The sequence below is a fragment of the Panthera tigris genome, chromosome D4, assembly GCF_018350195.1.
Source record: "Panthera tigris isolate Pti1 chromosome D4, P.tigris_Pti1_mat1.1, whole genome shotgun sequence".
Lineage (NCBI taxonomy): Eukaryota > Metazoa > Chordata > Mammalia > Carnivora > Felidae > Panthera > Panthera tigris.
The window spans coordinates 48,888,153-48,907,820 of NC_056672.1; the positions used below are offsets into that span (position 1 = coordinate 48,888,153).

General features: G+C 37.8%; 1 long non-coding RNA gene across 2 annotated transcripts in view; it reads left to right on the forward strand.

Moving 5' to 3' along the window:
- LOC122233114 overlaps window positions 1-18,923 on the forward strand; it is a 31,117-nt gene extending 12,194 nt beyond the window's left edge. Inside the window, exons 2-7 of one of the 2 annotated variants that reach the window (XR_006210576.1) lie at window positions 108-187; window positions 12,241-12,318; window positions 13,291-13,395; window positions 15,286-15,588; window positions 18,133-18,268; window positions 18,724-18,923. This is a non-coding gene — a long non-coding RNA (uncharacterized LOC122233114). The remainder of the gene's footprint in view (window positions 1-107; window positions 188-12,240; window positions 12,319-13,290; window positions 13,396-15,285; window positions 15,589-18,132; window positions 18,269-18,723) is intronic. The other variant, XR_006210575.1, reaches the window with a different exon arrangement.
- Window positions 18,924-19,668: the final 745 nt, after the last annotated feature.

Sequence of the window (19,668 nt, forward strand, 5' to 3'; positions counted from 1 at the left end):
GCATGATTAAATGTATTGTTTATTACTCTAATAAAGTGTTATTTTCGAATAAGTATGTCCTGCTCATAAAGGTATTATTAAACACTATACTTTCTTCTTCCTAAAAGGTAAGAGATATTACCTGTCCAAATCCCCCTTGGATGGACTGGATCAGACACTCATAAGAAGAATGTCATGTTGAGACAAGGTTTGGAAAGACATAAATGTGAAATTGGCTGTCAGGTACAGGGATACAAATTCAGGAATGGAAATGGAGTATAAAGCCAGAAGGATGATGGTGAATAAAGACAGGAAATGAGTGGGAGATAAAGAGTAAAGCAGGACCAAACTGAGACAATCAGGATTAGGTGAAATGAGTGTGTATTTCCCCAGGCTCCACAGAACTCTGTCTTGATGATGACTTTTCATTAAATGTTTTGCTTAAGAGCTGGTACACACGTTATTCCACTTCTATTTAATTCAGGTTTCAAACAATTCCTGATCAAGAATTCCATATTGCATTGTGGATTAGCACTCATGAAATGGATTACACTTTGCTTTCTTTCCTTTTTTCTGTGAAAAGCATAGTTGTTGTTCTATCTGGGTTCAAAATTTCAGAATTATAGCTAGCAATTTTCTTTCCATTAACCACAACTTTCTCTCCCACTCCATTTAAAATAATTTTTGGTGAAATATATTTAGAGTATAATACAATACACTGAGAAGTGTATAAAACTTATATACGTACAGTTATGCTATTGAGGCACCACAGTTGGGCTCTCACATGGTCAAAGCAGTTGAGTAGTGACCACCTACTACTACAGTTGTTCATGCCAAATGGTCTTCTCCATAAAATGTTGTATATAAATCTGGGGTTATGATTTATTTTCCAAATGCTTTAGCAAATTCAAAACGCTGTTCAAATTAATTTTTGTGGAAAAACTCTTGGCCTGATTGCAAATATCCTTGTGGGCTCTGCGAAGAAGGGGGAAATGCCATCTGTCTGAACTAGAATGACAGTCGGTCTCCTCAACAGTGACAATAAAATGCAACTTCCTGTTCCTCTTGTTTCTGAAGCACATGAATCCCTTTATAACCGATGATACAGCAGTTAGGCACTATCAGTAAAGAACTATGAATGAGCTGTGATCCAGCATTTTCTAAAGGCTGCCTGGAGCATCTAATACTTAGGAAGAGTAGTGTAATAGATATGTTAACCTTTTATTTCTCTAGTTCAAGAAACTCTTTCTTGACACTGAAAGAATCAGAAATAATGTACCAGTTTAATATTGTTTTAACTCTTCTCAGGAATGTCTCTGTCCAGGATAATGTCAGTTATTCACTGAATGACCCAATGTAGCAGATACCATGCTGGATACTTTGGAATATCAGATAAAAAAGAGGCATAAACCATTTAAGATGGAATGTTGTGACTGTAACATTTAGGGTTAATAGCAAAACTTTCTCTATGCGGAATGTTAATGTAACTTTTAGAATCACTGCTGGGGAAAAAGCACAATATTCCTTATTCTTGTTTTGATCTCACCTACCTATTTATTCAATAAATATTTATTGACTGCCTTCCACGTACAAAATATATATATAGCAGGGAACGAGGGAACCTAGTCCCTACTTCAAGGAAAAAAATTCACTCATGAAATCTCAGAAACATGGCAATTAAAGATGTAGCCATTTTAAAATCTTAAGGCCATTAAAATAAATGTAAAATGATCAGGTCCAGATAATGAAGACTGAGGGAAAGAATGGGAAATTAATATACCTGAAAACTTAGTCTATAGGAAGCCACTCTTATTAAGGTCATAACTTATCTTAGCTTCCTGCTATTAATATTTCTCAGATAAAGTCTAAAAAGTTCCTATTAATCCTTCATGTTTTCCATGACAGAAAGTTTTTTTTTTCTTTTTTAAAATAAAACTGTTTACTTAAAAAAAAGTCAAATAATGAGAAATCTCTTACTAACTCTATTTTCAGCTAAGTTGCCATGAAAGGCTGAATGCATACCACATCATTATCTCATCAGATCACATCTATTTCTCTTCTTTTTTCTATTTTCTTTAATGATTCTGCTCTCAATTTTTATATTAAAATTTGCATTGCATGTGATCAAAGACAATTTGTGGAAGAAGCAAAGAATGGCCAAGTTAATTTAAAATATGCAAATGGAAAATATATCCCATACATTAGACAGAAATTCTCAAGTGCATATTAAATGTAGTCATTTCTTATGGGCACATACAATATTCCCACATCTATCATATATATTCTTTAAGAACAAGCACCATATTTTCATATATGTGTGTGTGGGTGGAGGGGTGTCTGTGAAAAATTGTTTTAGGAATATTATCAGTTTTCTACTTTCTTCCTGATAACAGGATCATAATTTCTTCCCAGCTTTATTGAGATATAATTGACACAGAACATTGTCTAAGGTGTCTATGTTCATCTGATGCGCATATATATTACAAAATGATTATCACCATAGAATTAACAAACACCTCCGTCACATCACACAACTACCATTTTTTCTTTTGTGGTGAAAACATTAAAGATTTACCCTCTAAGCAATTGTCAAGTATGTAATACAATATTATTAGCTATAATCACCATGGTATACACTCGATTCCCAGAACTTGTTTATTTTATAGCCAAAGTTTGTACCTTTTGACCAACATCTCCCTATTACCCTCAACCTCCAGCCCCTGGTAACTACCACACTATTCTGTTACTATGAGTTTGGCTCTTTAACATTCCACATACAAGTGACATCAAACAGTACTTGTAGTTCTCTGATTTACTTCACTTAGCATAATAATCTCCAGGCTCATCCATATTGTAGCAAATGGCAGGATTTCCTTCTTTCTCATGGCTGAATAATATTCCATTGTGCACACACGTACACACACACACCACATTTTCTTTATCCACTCATCCATTGACAGATACTTTGGTTGTCCATATCTTCGCTAATGAACAATGCTGCAGTGACTATCAGAGTATAGATATATCTTCAAGATCCTGTTATCATTTCCTTTGGATACATTTCCAGAAGTGGGATTGCTTATCCAATGGTAATTCTATTTTTAATTTTTTGAGGAACTTCCACACTGTTTTCAATAGTAGCTGTACCAGTTGAAATTCCCACCAACAGTGTTCTCTATATCGTCACCCACCAACATGTTACCTTTTGTCTTTTTGATAATAGCCCTTCTAATAGGTGTGAGGTGATAACCCATTGTGGTTTTTATTTGCATTTCCTTGATGATCAGTGATGCTGAGCACCTTTTCATGTCCCAGTTACCCATTTGTATGTCTTTTATGGAAAAATGTCTATTCATATCTTTGCCCATTTTTAAATTGGATTCTGTGGGGGCTTTTTTTGCTTTTCTTTTTTTTTGTTTTTGTTTTGCTGTTGTTTGCTATTGATATGTATTAGTTCCTTATATATTTTGGAGATTAACTACTTTGTAGTTTGTAGATATTCTCTCTCATTCTATAGGTTGCCTTTCATTTTGTTGATAGTTTCCTTTGCTGAGCAAAAGCTTTTTAGTCCCGCTTGTTTATTTTTGCTTTTGTTGTGAAATCCAGAAAATCATTGCCAAGACCAATGTCAATTATTCCATTTTCTTCTAGTTTTACAGTTCCCATTCTTAAATCTAGTCTTTAATCCATTTTGACTTGATTTGCATGTGTGGCATAAGAAATAGGTACAGTTTCATTCTTTTGAATGTGATAATCCAGTTTTTCCAATACCATTTATTGAAGAGACTATCTTTTCCTCATTTCATACTCCTGACTCCATTCTTATCAATTAATTGACCATATATTCATGGGTTTATTTCTGGGCTCCCTATGGCTCCCTGGGCTCTCTACATACCTCTTTTTATGCCAATAACATACTATTTTTACCACTACAGCTTTATAACAATCTGAAATTTATCTTGGTTTTGATTTTTCTCTCATGATTAAGTGAGGTTGAGCACCTTTTCATGTACCTGTTAACCATTTTATGCATTTTTGGAAAAAAAAAATGTCTATTGAGTTCCTCAGTCCATTTGTTTAATGCAATTGTTAGCTCTTTTGCATTTAAGTTGTGGCAGTTCTTTATATATTTTGGATATTCCCTCTTTATCATGTATATGATTCGCAAATATTTTCTCTTATTGTATAGGTATCCTTGTCTTTTTGTTGAATGTGTCTTTGCAGAAGCTTTTCAGTTTGATGTAGTCTCACTTATTAATTTTTTGTTGCTTGTGAGATCATAATTTGGTGGTGTGGATTTTCATATGAAAGTGTGTCCGGCCCTGTGTATCATGTATATCCTGTTCTCATTCTCCACTTTCAAAGTCTCCATTTCAGCTGGGGTTACACATGTGATCCAGTCACAGCCATTGAAAACTTAGAGGGAGATTTCCTGAGAAAGCTTTTACCTTCTTGTAAAAAACTCATGGAATTGCCTGGCACTGCCCTTTCCTCTATCTTCCTTGATCGGGGATCTGGGTTGAAAACGTCACAGATAGTTTGTGATCATGAAGTATCATAGCAAAGGGTAGAAGCCAACAGCCTAAAAATGTTGCAGGAGAGTTAAAAATCCTGGGTGTGACAATTTTTTTCAGAAGCTGAGCCAACATTGGTAATATCTACCTATGGTCTTTGTATTATGTGAGAAAAAATAAACTCCTATGTGTTTAGGCTACTATTAGTTGCAGTTCCTGTTTATGGCAGCTGAATACATTCTTAATTCATATGCTGCCATAAATTTTTATTAGTAGTACTCAACAAAGAATTTTTCAAATTGTTCCTTAATAGAAATGTCATGTATGTCACTTGTCACCCGCCCCCTTGAATGGTCTAATTTAGGTGTTCACTAATTTTTGCCTGAGCCAGTCAGTGGACCTTTAATAACTGTTTGATAAATGAAAGTGAATTAGATTTTCATAATATCCATTTATGTTTTCTTGCTACATCAATTCTCTTCTTCTTCCAATAATATCGAGGTCAAAGGATTTATGTTTATGGAGCATAATTTTGATCACGACTTTCTTCTGTTCATAAATGCTAATGGCCCCTTAGCATCTACTGAGATCCAAAATTCCTTACTTTGTTATTTGAAGTCATTCAGAATATAGCCCTAACATCTTTCCAACCTCATTTCATGTTATTGATTATAATCCAAATAAATAAAACTGCTGTCAGTTTTCTTACATATCTAACCAGTTTTGAGAAGGAGATGCTATTTCTCTGGCTAGAATGACCTGCTTCTCTTCATTTCTGACTATTAATCACCTGCTCTTCTTTTCAGGTTCATCTCAAATCTCATCTCCTCCTGAAAGCCTCCAATTCCAACCACCTTTCACCAAGATGGAACTAATCTTCTTCTATTCAGAACTATAACATAGTCATTTATTTGTAGTTTTCTAATAGCTGACATATTCCGCTCAATATTGTAGGTCTCAATGTACAAGTCTTCTCTGACATATTTGGAGTAATATCTGTGCTTGCATAGACTTCACTGAAGTATGGCATACACAGAAAAATTATACAGAATGTATAAAAAACATAAGTATAGATGTTAGCAGACTTTTAGAACCACAGGCACTTTTACATAACTACCACTTAAATAAAAGTATAGAACATAACCAGAATCCAGATTCCTTTCTCGTAGTTCTTCCCAGTGGCCGCCCAATGCCCAAAGTAACCACTATTCTGACTTCCATTGCCATATATTAGTTTTTCCTCTTTCTAACTATCTATAAATGTTATTCATTATGTATTATTCTGCGACTGGCTCCTTTTGTTTAGCATATATTTATGAGCTATATTCATATTGTCCCTACATTACCAGTTCAATGTCCTTCGTGAGTTTAATATTTCCTTTGTGTGAATTTACTACAATTTTTATATATTCTATCACTGATAATCATTATATCTGCTTCTGGTTTTCCTGATATCATGAATAATCTTACTGTAAACACTTTTGTACATGGGTTTGGAGGGCACTTTAGATGCATTTCTGTTGAGTATATGCTTAAGGGTATAATTTCTAAGTAGTAATATATTTGTATATTCAGGTACTCAGAATTATTCAGTGGAAACAACTATTTTTTATCTACCTGCATTGTAGGAAATTATACACATGTGGGTCTGTTTTTCAACTTTCCATTTATGGTTTCTTTACCTGTCCTTCTGCCAAATGCTACACTATCTCTATCACTATAGCTTTATAAGAAATCTGTATGTCTGGTGAGTTAAATCTTCTTTTTGTCCCTTCACCTGGGTTTTCTATCACAAGAATATAATAGTTAGAATTATGTTTAACTTATCACAGATTAATTTAGGAAAAAGTGAGATCTTTAAAATCCTAAGTCTTCTAATTTACAAAAATAGTATATCCTTCCATTAACTAAGGTCTTTTGAACATTTTTGTCAGAATTATTTTGTAGCTTTGTATATGGAGGTCTTATGTCTCTTTCCTTAGAATTATTCCTAGGAGTTTGATTTGACTTGTTTTTCTTGCATTATTGGACTGACAAGTTTCCCCAAATGATGTTGAATTGAAGCAACTGTACACTGTAAAAGGAATCTTTGCTCTTCTCTCTTTCCTAATTTCTGTCATTCAACGTTTTACCTTCAAGGTGTTTGTTTTTTAACTGAGGTATTAATGACATATAACATATTAGTTTTAGTATACAATGTTATGATTCAATATTTATATTTATTACAGAATGATCACTGCAATAAGTCCAGTAGTTTTTGGAGGAATTTTGTTGATCTGTTTTATGATAGACAGATAGATAGATAGATAGATAGATAGATAGATAGATATTTTAATTACTGTTTCTGGTTTGATAAAATCTTTAACATGAATAGGAGGTATTCATATTCTGACCATGAAGGAACATGGAAATTGCACCTTCACAGTAAACAACTTAAAAACTGGTCAAATATATGAAACAAGTGTTTTCAGACATTGAGACAAGTGAGGCTGTGATTCCTAAGAAAAGGAAAACAACTGACATGGTATCTAGGAGTCTCTAGCTTTCTTCTTGAAGGCATTTCCAGACTGTAACACAAGGAAAATACTGCAGTCTCACTGAAGTGAAAAGCCTCATAACAGAGTTTGGCTAGGTTAATGCTGCTAGAATTTGTGAGATGTTACACCAGAGAGCGAGCTCTGGAGGTCTGAGCAGGGGTACCCCGTAGTCTATGGATACTAAAATGCGAATCAAAAATGTAGCTGGATTTTTTGTGGGCAAGTTTCTGTATTAGTCCACTCAAGCTACTCTAACAAAATGCCACAGACTGGGTGGCTTAAACAAACAAACAAACAAACAAAAATGTATTCCTTGAGGTTCTGGAGGCTGGGAAGCCTAACATTAAGGTGCCCACTGATTGTATTCCTAGTGGGAGCTCTCTTCATGGCTTGTAGATGGCTGAGAGAGTGTAAGCTCTTTAGCACCTCCTCCTAGAATGACACTAATTCTATGGGGTCAAGTCTCCATTCTTATGATCTCAATTAACCACAGGTATTTCCTTATAAACTCTGTCTCCAAATAAAGTCAACACTGAGGGTTGGTCCTTCAACATATGAATTTGGGGGAAACACACTTTTGTACATTGCAGTTTCTATTGTCTGTTTCCTCCCTCTTCCATGCGCCCCAACGTGTCTGGTAATTTTGGACTACACATCAGAAATTAAACAGAAAAAAACTGTAATCCCTGGGCCACAGTCTCTTCCTTCATAGATATTTATGTGTCTTCTGGGAGGTAGCCTGAGTTGAAGGCAGCTCACTTTAATCTATTCAAGTATAGTCTGATTCAAAGTTGCTTTATAGTGTTCCTCAAATTCAGATGCCTTCAGTGTTCCTCCATTCCTAACCCCGCAGGGGTTCCTATTGAGAGCCTGGAGCGTTTACCAGGGCCCTCCTTCTTGGCAGAATCTAAACTCAAACAACAGTTTCCTCACCACCTGAGCATGTTGAAAAATCTACTTTCTTTTGTATCATCTGGCTGTGTACACTTCTTAGCCTCTTCCCAGGATTCCAGATAGGCCTCAAAGTGAAAATGTCAAGTTTAGTGTTCACTTCCCCCACATGTGAACTGAGATTTTTGTGCCCAGGTCTTATTTGGCTGTCCCAAACAAAAATTATTCACCAGCTCCATGCAATTGCCAAAAGCTTGTCAGCTTATCTGCCTTGGTTCTGGTTCTCTGCCTTGTTTGCAGACTGTCACCATCCCAGCACCAAAACTGGTAGACACCCAGAGAGGAAAAGTGTCTTCTTGCTCCTTTCCCTGAGCTCTCTTCTTTCCCATTTGCCTCTGCAGCAATCTGACCTTACCAATCAGATTTTTTTAAAGTTGTATCCAGTTTTTCTAATTGTTTTGACAGAGTCAAATTGATCTCCCATGAGCTGCTCCATCAAAAGAATTTACAGTAGGAAGTATTCTAACATAAATTCCCCAAGAAAAGGGAAGTCAGGGGCCAAGAGCGAGGAAGAGGCCTATCCAGAGTTTAGTCCACCTGAGGAAAACTTAAGGCTGACTTGGTCATAAGCTGACCCAAAACCTGTGTGACATCATACCTAAACTCTTTGAGCCTCTCTTTTTTCTCCCCTCAGGCAATTTTTGAAGTAACAACATAACACATCTCTAAGGTAGTTCTTTTTTTTTTCAATATATGAAATTTATTGTCAAATTGGTTTCCATACAACAATCTAAGGTAGTTCTATTTCCACATGTGCTTTATGGAAGAAGAAATCCTTACTTAGAAAAGACAAATAACTTGACCCAGGCCACAAAGCTAGGAAGTGACAGATGTCTATCTTGGGATTCAGGAACCTATTTTCCTAACCACTGTGTTATAGAGATGAGGTAGATCTCATCATGACATCATTTGTACCCCCCCCCCCCGACCCTGACCTTTATACTCTTTTTGTTTATCATTGTGTGGCCTTCATCAAAGCCACTGTGTTGGGGAGGCCTAACAAATCTAGCCTATATTTCACTACTTTTCTACCCTTTAATAGTAACCCTTAACTCCACACATTATCACAGTTCAATGACGTAAGAACTTAAAAATTTAAATCCTTTGTATGTGCTATAGAGCTCCAAAGAAATGAGGAAGATTGACATTTTACTATTAGTGGTGCTATCAGAGCCATATTATAGGCAGCTCCTTTCCATCATGCCAACAAAAACAGTAACTACCCTTTATGATGGATACTAATATGTTGGCCTTTGTGCCGAGATACACACCTTTTCTCGCTTAGCTTAATTATAGTCTTGTGAGGCAATTCTTTTCTCCATTTCAAGTACTAGGAAACTGAGTTTTAAAAGGGCCAAGTGACTTGCACAAAGAGATTCACTCTAACAATATTCATAAATCATTACAACTTGAATCTAAGATTTCATTTCATGCTAGATGATTTCAATGTTTGAGCTCGGTGGCTTTCCTTTACTGCTCTGGACCATATGCCAGCTTCTACCTTTCCTCTCTTCTCTCTCTCTCTGTCTCTCTCTCCGCTCTTTCCTTCCCTTCTTCACCCTCCCTTCCTTCCTTCCTTTCCCACCTTCCAGACCTTCTTGACACACTCTCTCTCTTTCTTTCTTTCTTTCTTTCTTTCTTTCTTTCTTTCTTTCTTTCACTACTCATAGGCTTAAATAAATCAGTATTTTGGGTAAAACACTTTCATATTGGAGCAACTTAAATGTTATATATTTATTAATGTAATATATAATTTAAGTGGCTCCCTAAATGGAACGCTTTCCCTCAGGCACTAACAGTAATTAAAAAGGGGGGTGAAAGTAAGATCTTTTAATTGGGAAAAAATACATGTTTCTCTCATCACAGGCATAAGTTGATGTTCAATTATAATTAAAATACAACTGCTTTTATACTGTGTTTCATTGATGTGGTGGAGGATATCTATGATTAAAAGCATTCTTTAAATTACGTTCTAGGGGCACCTTGGTGGCTCAGTCAGTTAAGCATCTAACTTCAGCTCAGGTCATGATCTCACAGTCTGGGAGTTCGAGTCCCGCATTGGGCTCTGTGCTGAGAGCTCAGAGCCTGGAGACTTCTTTGGATTCTGTGTCTGCACTGCACCGCCCCACCCCTGCTCCTCCCCCACTCATGCTCTGTCTCTCTCAAAAATAAATAAATGTTTAAAAAACCTTTTTAATTATGTTCTACACCTTCAAAAAGATGCTTAGGAACCCATTTCAGTTTTTTCATTTAAGGCTAGAGAATTACCTTGAACAGTCTATTAAAAGAAAAATTACAAATACCCAAGCCCCACCACACACCCACCACAGAATGATCAGATATTTTAGTTTAAAAAATCCCCATTACTGATTCTGATATACAGCCAAGTGCTGAGAATCCCTGCCAAATTTTTTTGATTAACATTTTAATACAATGACCAGTTGAGCTTAAAAACCATGAAAGAAAGTATTTACTTTGCTTCTGTGCTATATAAATAATAACCATGTTAATGGCTCTGGATGTTTACCAAATATTTCAGTTCTCTCTTCCTGGTGTCTGAGGGGATCGCACTTTCAGTTCCCTCGTGGCTGGGAGGCACCATGTGCCTAATGAAATTGTACTTGTGGGCCAGAACATTTACTGGCCTGTTTAGTTAGACTTCTACTCCAAAAAAAAAAAAAAAAAAAAAAGTGACTCCCAGACTACCATCGTCATCTGACCTCTTTTAAAAGTAGTCTCAGATGCTGACCAGGTGTGCTGAATCAGAACTGGCATTTCCACAAGATCCCCAGGTGAACTCATGCAAATTAAAGCTTGCAAAGCACTGCTCTAGTTGTAGTTTTTTTCTGGCACGGAGACCACCAACATTTGAGATGCTGGTTAGAGTAGCAATTTTTGAAATGGTGGCCCATTTGTCACCCTGGAACTCTGAGTGACTCTAAGAGGCAAAGCTCCCTGCCAACTGGTGACAGCCATGCGGCATGGGCTAAATCTTTGTTTTCAGATGTTTTTGTGGCTAGATTCTGCAGCACAACATTTCCCATACTGACTGCATATCCTGAATGTATTTCCTTTCCCTTCTCTTTGAATTCAGCTATAAAATATATAGTGTCAAATTGAAATCAAAACTGTGAATATTTTCAATTTAATTTTTTTATGTTTGTTTATTTTTGAGAGAGACAGAGTGTGAGTGGGGAGGGGCAGAGAGAGAGGAAGACACAGAATCAATGCAGGCTCCAGGCTCTGAACTGTCATCACAGAGCCAGACGCAGGGCTCAAACTCAGGAACCATGAATGAGATCACGACCTGAGCTGAATAAAGTTGGACGCTTAACTAACTGAACCACCCAGGTGCCCTAATATTTTCAATTTAAACAAGATTTTTAAACACCAAATCAGAGACGTGTACTCATAGGAAGCAAACTCAAGACTAGCCAGAGACAGGACAGAAGAAGAACAGGACACAAGACACTGGACAAGCACTAGACTGATTCTGGATTCATTCAGATCTACGAAGAAACAGCGCTGAGTTGAGCCTGTAGTGAGCAGAGAAGAATGCCTGCCTCGGTTCCAATATTTGAAACTCCCTGGTATTAAAATGAAAGCCAAATTCAAGAGTGGGGACGGGGGGAGAGAAAGATTATTACAACTTGCCATATGGGCAGCTCTGTTTACTAAGCAAGGAAAAAATGGTGGGTGAAAAAGAGAGCAGGAAACGGAGAGAGAGGAGAGGAATAGAAATAGTAACAAAGGTTTCGGGCTTACCACAGCTTGCTTTTTTATTTCAAACCTAGCAAACAGCTCTGGGCATGCTTGCCTTGATGAACTGGAAAGGTTCCACACATTAAGGCCAGCAACCCTGACATAAGGCCATACCGAGAATGAATACATCTTTTCGATGAAGGGCTAATCTTGCACGAACACATTGCAGGGCGTTTTCAGGTCCTCTAATGACCCCCAGACTCTCTCTTGTACCATATTGTTAATGGAGATGATATTTGTGTTAAACACTGTACAGATTAAACTGGTGGATTATTTTCCCTGTGTGTATGTGTGTGTATATATATATATATATATATATATATATATATACACATATACATACATACATACAATTCAGCCCTGTGGCCAGACCATTCCTGACTGAGAAATACAAAATGTAATTGAATTTTCCTTTGCTTCATTAGTGGAAGCTTGAGAAAATTTAAAGGGGCTGTTCAACTTCCTTCCTTAAAACATGTCTCTATTTTTCTTTCTAGGGAACCACAGGGTATCAGTGCTTCAGAATGGAAAGGTGACTACTGCAGACTAGATGCCAAGTTCATTTGATCATTTAGGTACTCACTTATTTTTTTTAAAAAATGTGTGCATGCTCTCTGTATGCCAGACACTGTGGTGGGAGCTGATGAAAAAGAGGGAAACAAAATCCACAAAGTCCTGCCCTCCCACAGTTTACATTCAAATATGACACTGAGTCCTCTGTAGAAATGTAAGCCAAATACTTCCACCAGGAATGTTGACCAACATCTTGATTTTCTGGTCAAGACCTCACCCTGCTTGGTAACATGGCTTTTTATGGTACACCAATTCCCATCTCACCTGATATATCAACGTCTTTTTACATTTCTCCATTTATTCTATGTTTTGACCAACCATTTATTTAGAATTCCTATAAATGGAACTTAGCTTCCTGACAGTGCTGTTTTCCCACTACATCTACATCTCTGCTTTGATTTCTTTGTAATGTTTCCAACGTAGTAGGTGAAACCATGACGTGGTAGTAAGACATCTATTTGTATATCAGTTTTCGGTTCATATCCATGAAGGATTCCAACTGCTGGCAATACCCAGAGGCAGTCCTGGGACCAAACCAAGAAGTCTATTACCCAGAGTGCTTTCAAAATCAAGTTCTAGGCTGGTGGGAAGGATGAATGCATTGACTGAGAAGTTAAGCAAGGGGTCATATTCAAGTCCCTGTTGGAAATTAATGTTGTAAATACCGGGTGTTCAAGCATCAGATGATTCCTTGTAGCAGTTTTATCTATTCCACTGGACTTGGTTGTGTCCTTATGCTCATAAAACTGGGTTATACAAGTCAGCTATTGCAAGGATCTGAATGGGTATCACTGTGGTGCTTAAGAAGTCACCAGCATATCTATGATAACTTTGCTGCCTCCCTCACAATGTTGCTGAAAGAATCAAGAGAAGATATTTGGGAAAGTGTTTCAGAAAATACTTTAGCTATGAGAAGTGGTAAATTCTCTACCGTTATTATTCTCCATTGTAATTATCACTGTGTTTGTTTTAAGGCAACCTAGACTCCAAGACAACACGACTTGTATGTCACAAGGTCAATGTTCCCCCAGAAAAACACATTCTGGTATTGTGAGTGCCATCATCCAGATGCATTTGTGGTAGGTAACTCTGACCTTTCATCTTTTCCAATGCTCTTGCCCTGCTGAGCTAAAATAGGACAGTGTTCCTTTTTCCCTGCTTCTAGATGAAACTGCACACATGGGTTACAAATTGAGACCTATTTATGATGGAGAAAATAGGAGGGTGAAAATAGAGCGCTTATCAACTTGTCACAATATGAGGATGCTGGAAGGTTAAGTGTCATTCTCATGCTATCTTCAGAGGAAGAAAACTGGTTTTCCTTTCAACAGATGTTAAAAGAAAAACTTTTAGACTGTCACATATGACCCATATTTCTAGAATCTGGCCCAACTTGGCAACTGCAAGTCTTTGTGAACAGAGCCATCCAGAGGACATGGTTTTGGGGGAAGTAGGTAGGACATTACCAAGGACAGAATGATGTGACATGAATGTAGAACTAGAGGATGAGAAAGGGAATATATATAGTAAGAAAACAGTTATGGAGAATTATTGTGTCAAGTTTAGCCATGAACACACTAACCGGAGATACACAGGACAATCTGTCTGTCTTTGTGCTTGTATAGTCCCACAGGCAGACATGTACACATCATATACATATGCTATCTTAGGTGGGATTTTTCTAGAAGCAGACCCTACAAATCAGATTGAGTGATTTGTAAAAGGAGTTTGGAAAGTAATCACAGGAATTACCAGTAGGGGAGCTGGAAGAGAAGAGATCTTGCACAAGGTATGTTAGCGAGCTGGTTACTGCTACAGTCAAGTGGGACTTCATAACTGGGACACCTTGGGGAGAAGGTGTGGAACCCATCTCAGTGTAATTTCACATTAGGGGCAAAGTCAGTGTTTATGGAATCATGAGTGCAGATACTTTTAATATATCAGTATCTGCTATATATACCTTTGCCCTCAGACTCTGCAATGTCTTCTGAGTCTTCTTACCTGAATCTGATCCTTGAAATTCTTATCCATATACTCTAACCAAATACAACCTGAGGAGCGACACCTCAGACTGTCATACTGGATAGAAAGGAATTTCTTCTTTTTTTTAAAAAAATGTTTATTTATTTATTTTGAGAGAGAGAGAGAGAGAGATAGGGTACATGAGTGGAAAGGGGGCAGAAAGAGAGGGAGAGGGAGAATCCCAAGGAGGCTCCCACACCATCAGCACAGACCCCCACAAGGAGCTCAATCTCACAAACCGTGAGATCATGACCTGAGCCAAAATCAAAAGTCAGATGCTTAACCAACTCAGCCACCCAGGTGCCCCCAAAACATGAAATTTTAATACCATGTTTTATTTAATCTAGTATGTCTAAAATATTATTTCAACAAGTCATCAACACAGAGCCCTTGAGATATTTCACATTCTTGTTTTCAAAATCTTCAAAATAACTGTGTATTTTACACTTCCAGAACATTTCAATTCAGACTCTTGCATTTCTAATGCTCAATAGCCATATGTGACTAGTAGCTACCATATTGGACAGAGCAGGTCTAGATCCTCACCACCCTCCATTTGGAATAAAGGGTGCTTAAGAGTGTCATAATATATTGAAAGTTAGATCAACCAATCTTTGGGGACACAAACATCATACTCCAGCTGGATGTTAAGTGGGAGATAGGTTAGCAATGTCTATTATAGTTTGTCGTCAATTTGCAGGATGGATATATAATAATAACAAAGACCAGATATGCCTGCATCCTTAATCCCACCCTCTTAAAACAACAACCATAAAGACAACAACAATAACCCTAGATTTGTTGCTATTTAAGGTTTCACATACAACTCCAGGAATGAAGGTTAAGGGGAATCTTCCATTAAGTTTCTACACTCTGGCAAAGTGGGGAGGGAAAATATACGTGGCCTTCCTCTGATTCACCCCCTGGTATTTACACTTTTGTTATAGACCTCTTCCACATCATTTCTGGGTTGATCTCTGTTACCAACAGACAAAAGTCTAAGTGACAGTTACATCATTTCTGAGATCAGGTTATATAAGAGAACTTCATGCGATCTCTCTCACTGCCTACTCTGGAGGAAGCCAGCTTTGATGGTGAGAGAACAGCCCTATGGAGAGACCTGTGTAACAAGGAACTGAGGCCTGCCAACAGCCTCATGAGTGAATCTAGAAGTGGATCTTCCAGTCCTGGTCAAGTCTTAGAGACTACAAGCCCAAGAATCTCATAATACCCTGAAGCAGAACCACCAGGTGAGACACTCTGAGGTTCCTGACCCTCATCAATGGCATGAAATAATCAGGGTCAGTTGTTTGGCTACTAAGTTTTTGGGTATTTTTTTACATAACAATAAATAATTAATACAACATCCAAGAAAATAATTTCAATTATAGATGAATGAAGAGAGTCCATTTCTATGCATACTCACTGAGATTTGTGTGCATTATATATGGTCAGACCAAAAGGAGTAAGTATGATCCTGAATTAGAAAGATAAAATCAGTCCAAGACAGGAAGAGAGTAGAAAGTGAGGAACATCACGGAAGGGAATAGGATAGTCCAGAATTTCCTCAAGGAGAACAAAGACACCAAAAAACTTGTTTTCATTGTTTGCTAGCCTACAGTAAAAGCATAGTCAGGACTGCTTTTTATTAAGGGCAAGTACTAGGTGTAGAAGTCATCCAAGTGTTATCCAGGTCATCAACAATTAGGGGGAAGAAAAGAAAAAAAAATCTTCCTCATAGTGTTCAGGGTTAGTCCAGATTTTGAGACCATATAGCAGAGACAACTAAACATACAGTTATGCCCCCAGTCTGGAATCCAACTAGTATTAAAGAAGGTTTTGATCCTCCTTGGGACCAACATTCTAGAATGTTAACTGCATTTCTAAGGAAGCCATGCCGTCAGTCCTCGTGTACAGAAAGCTTTATGTGAGCTCCATTAATCTTATTATTAAATGTCTTTGCCATTCATTGATTAAACATACAAATCATCCATCCCCATAAGAAATTGCAAAAGAATTTAAAGTCACTCAAAACCCAGCCTTGTGCTCCCTGTAGTTGTCAAGGTAACAAACACCTTCCAATTTCAAGAAGCCAGACTTCTGCAGACTATTTTGAAGCCACTGTAGGTATTAGCCAGTCTTCCACTTCCCACTTTATGTAACAGTTTCCAGAGGCATTCTCAGGAGAGCTAATCAAGATATTAAGTTTACCCACAGACAGCCAGTGTGCCAATACCCTGTAGCAAGTTAGGAGAAATAAATAGGATTTTCTTTGTGTTCTATCAGCCTCAGATGCCAAATTCTTTAGCGCCAAGTAGAAGCCCCTCCGCTGTCAGGGCTGGTTCCAGTAGGTGTTTTCAGGTCAGTGACTGAAGGAGAGAGATCAGGAGTATGGGAATGCAAACTCTACTTGGTCCTTTATATTGAGCACAGTGATGACTAGAGATGGCATCATTTCTTAATTGCTTACAATGGGGTAAAGCACTTAAAAAAAATGTTTGTTCATTTATTTTTTGAGAGAGAGGAAGAGAAAGAGAGAACAAGTGGGGGAGGAGCAGAGTGAGAGAAAGAGAGAGAATCCCAAGCAGGCTCAGTGCAGAGTCTGATGTGGGGCTCAAACCCCCATATTGTGACATCATGGCCTGAGTAAAAATCAACAGTCAGACATCGAAACAACTGAGCCACCCAAGCACCCCAGGGTCAAGAACTTTTAAGTATTATCTCATATTTCCAACATTATCCTATACAAAAAAAAAAATGGATGTTATCATGCTCATTTTAAAGATAAAGAAGTTAGGGCTTGCTGTGTGGGTTGAATTCCTAGCAAGAACAGGGACCAGTTATTAAGTGATGGAATGTGGACAGGAACTGAAGTCTGCCTGACTTCAAGGGTGGTGCTCACATCCTCTGGGACTCTCACTGCCACCTCACCACTTCCTGTACTTGAATCTTTCTCCTGCTATTTCCTTTCTTAGACCACACTTACCATTAAACATTTTCTCTCCATGGCTGCAAGAACGATACTAAAGATCTTTAAGACTGGTATGGCATGGGAGTTGCTGAGTCACCATAGATGCCTGATGTAGTTTGTGCAGGGAAAGATCCTGAAGACCCCTGGAAAGCCAGAGAGTGTTGTCCCTTTTGTGGCCATATTCTTAAAACTGAGGGGTTACTAGAGGCACCATGAAGAGCGAAGTAGGGTACTCAGGGGCTCAGGACAGCTCCTATTTACTGACTGTTCCATAATTCTTTTAATACTGTAATAGGAGGTATGGTTACAGTGGTGGAGACCAGGTGAGTGTCAGTACTGACTGGCTGAGAAAATTAATAAGAGCAAGACAGAACTCTGATCTTATGAACACATGCTTTGCTCCAGAATTTCTGCCAGAAAAAAACATAGAAGAGTTTGTTCATTGTGTAAGAGTACATATTTCACAGAGGGACTTGTAAGAGCTGTACTAAGAAGATGAAACATATAAAAAGATGGCTAGTAGTTTTAGCTATATAACCCTAGATCCCTCAGAGCAGAAAAACTCTGCATTTAATACTAGAAATGTATAAATAAGCTAAGCTTCTTTGCTGGTTTTCTCATATTACACTTTGAATGATAATGTGTGCAAACTGCTCATGGAAGAAAATGTTTAACATGAATAGACTCTGGTCTTTTGAAATCAGTTTCATACTTTGGGCATAAATATTTCAGTATACTGCTTTACTGGTTCAACAAATGATGGGTCATTTTTGTCATGATACTCTCTGACAAGCAAACAGTAGTGTGATGTTTCATTTAACAGCTATAGTGGAAAAGGAAAAAGAGTGGGAGAAGATTCCAGAGGACCGCAGAGAATCTGGGACTGAACTGAGGAAAGCTTCTGGAGCTAACCCCACCCTGTCAGGCAAATGAGTACCACTAACAAGCCATGTGATGTAGTGAGTAGCTGTACCTCCTTAAATAACACAATTAAACATTCTGTATCATTAGTAATATCTTAACTTCATTACATGTGATGTACCACTAGGGATATCTTTGAAACCATTTTATATCTACTTATATAGCTAAGAAATGGTAAACATAAAAACTAAAAACAGGTAAGGGTAACTTTGAGATATCTTGGAATAAAATAACATAAACCATATTTGTGCTTTAGCGATTCCCATGTAATAAAACAGTATTTAATCCCCAAGAGTAAATATTTCTCTAGAAGGACTTTGCTGGTAAATGGACAATTCAGGCTGCCAAAGGGAATGAAAATAAGCATTATTTCTTTGGGGCCCTTCTTTCTCCATTTAACACAAAAATACCCATGATACACAATAGTTAACACTATGCTCAACATTTCTGGTTGAGTCATGAATTTTAACGTTTGAATATTTTTTTTTTGAAGAGTGAATCTTATATTGTCACTGCTACTATTCCAGCCAACATATCCAAAGAATCTCGGGTTGCCATAATTAACACGGAGGATCGCCTCGGACCCTACGTACCTAGACCTAGGATCATGAAAGTCAGTGAATGCTGGCAGTGACAGCCTGAACTGTTACTGCCACTTCACATCCTCTTTCTGGGCAACGTTGTAGTTCCTCCCACAACAATAAAAACTGTACTTCCTTGACCTTTGAGTTCAGCTTCAAACTTGCTTGAGTTCAAGGAATGTGGGCATGAGCGATAGTGAGCTGGTTCCTAACCTAGGCATCAAGAGGCCTCATTCGCTTCCAGGTTGCATCTCAGCCTCCTGTTACTGCCATGACAGCAGCTTCCTCTGGATGACGGCTCTCCCTTCAGCTTGGGGCCCAGACTAAGCACGTGAGGAGCAGAGACAGCAGAGTATGCCTGGCCAGTCCCACAGAAGGAGGGCTGTGCGGCCAAATCCAGCCTACCTGAGCCCCAGTGCACTTAGGTGTGAGAGAAACGAAAGCCTATTGGTAAATGACTTGACTTCATATTTGCTTGTTAGAAACAAAATGTTGTCAACTACCAACTGATGCCCCAGAAGTGGCCTTTTAGTAGAGAGTTACTGAGAAGTGGCGTGGCGATACCTCAAATGACCTTCATTTTCTTCCTGAGATCATCTCGCACTGTTGCTCCCTGTTCAAATCATGAAAACTCAAAACTTCTTAAGTGATAAGAATAGAATCAGCAAAGACAACCTATGGTACAGTAGCTGCAAGCAAATGAAAATGATTTAAGAAAACCCTACTGAGACTTGAAACTAAGGTAACCAAATCTGTAACAGCTCATTTAATGGATTTGTATCACTATTTCATTTTCTTAAGGTAAGAGACATAGGATCACAATATTTTTAAAAGAAATGTCCAGATTTAAAGAGAGA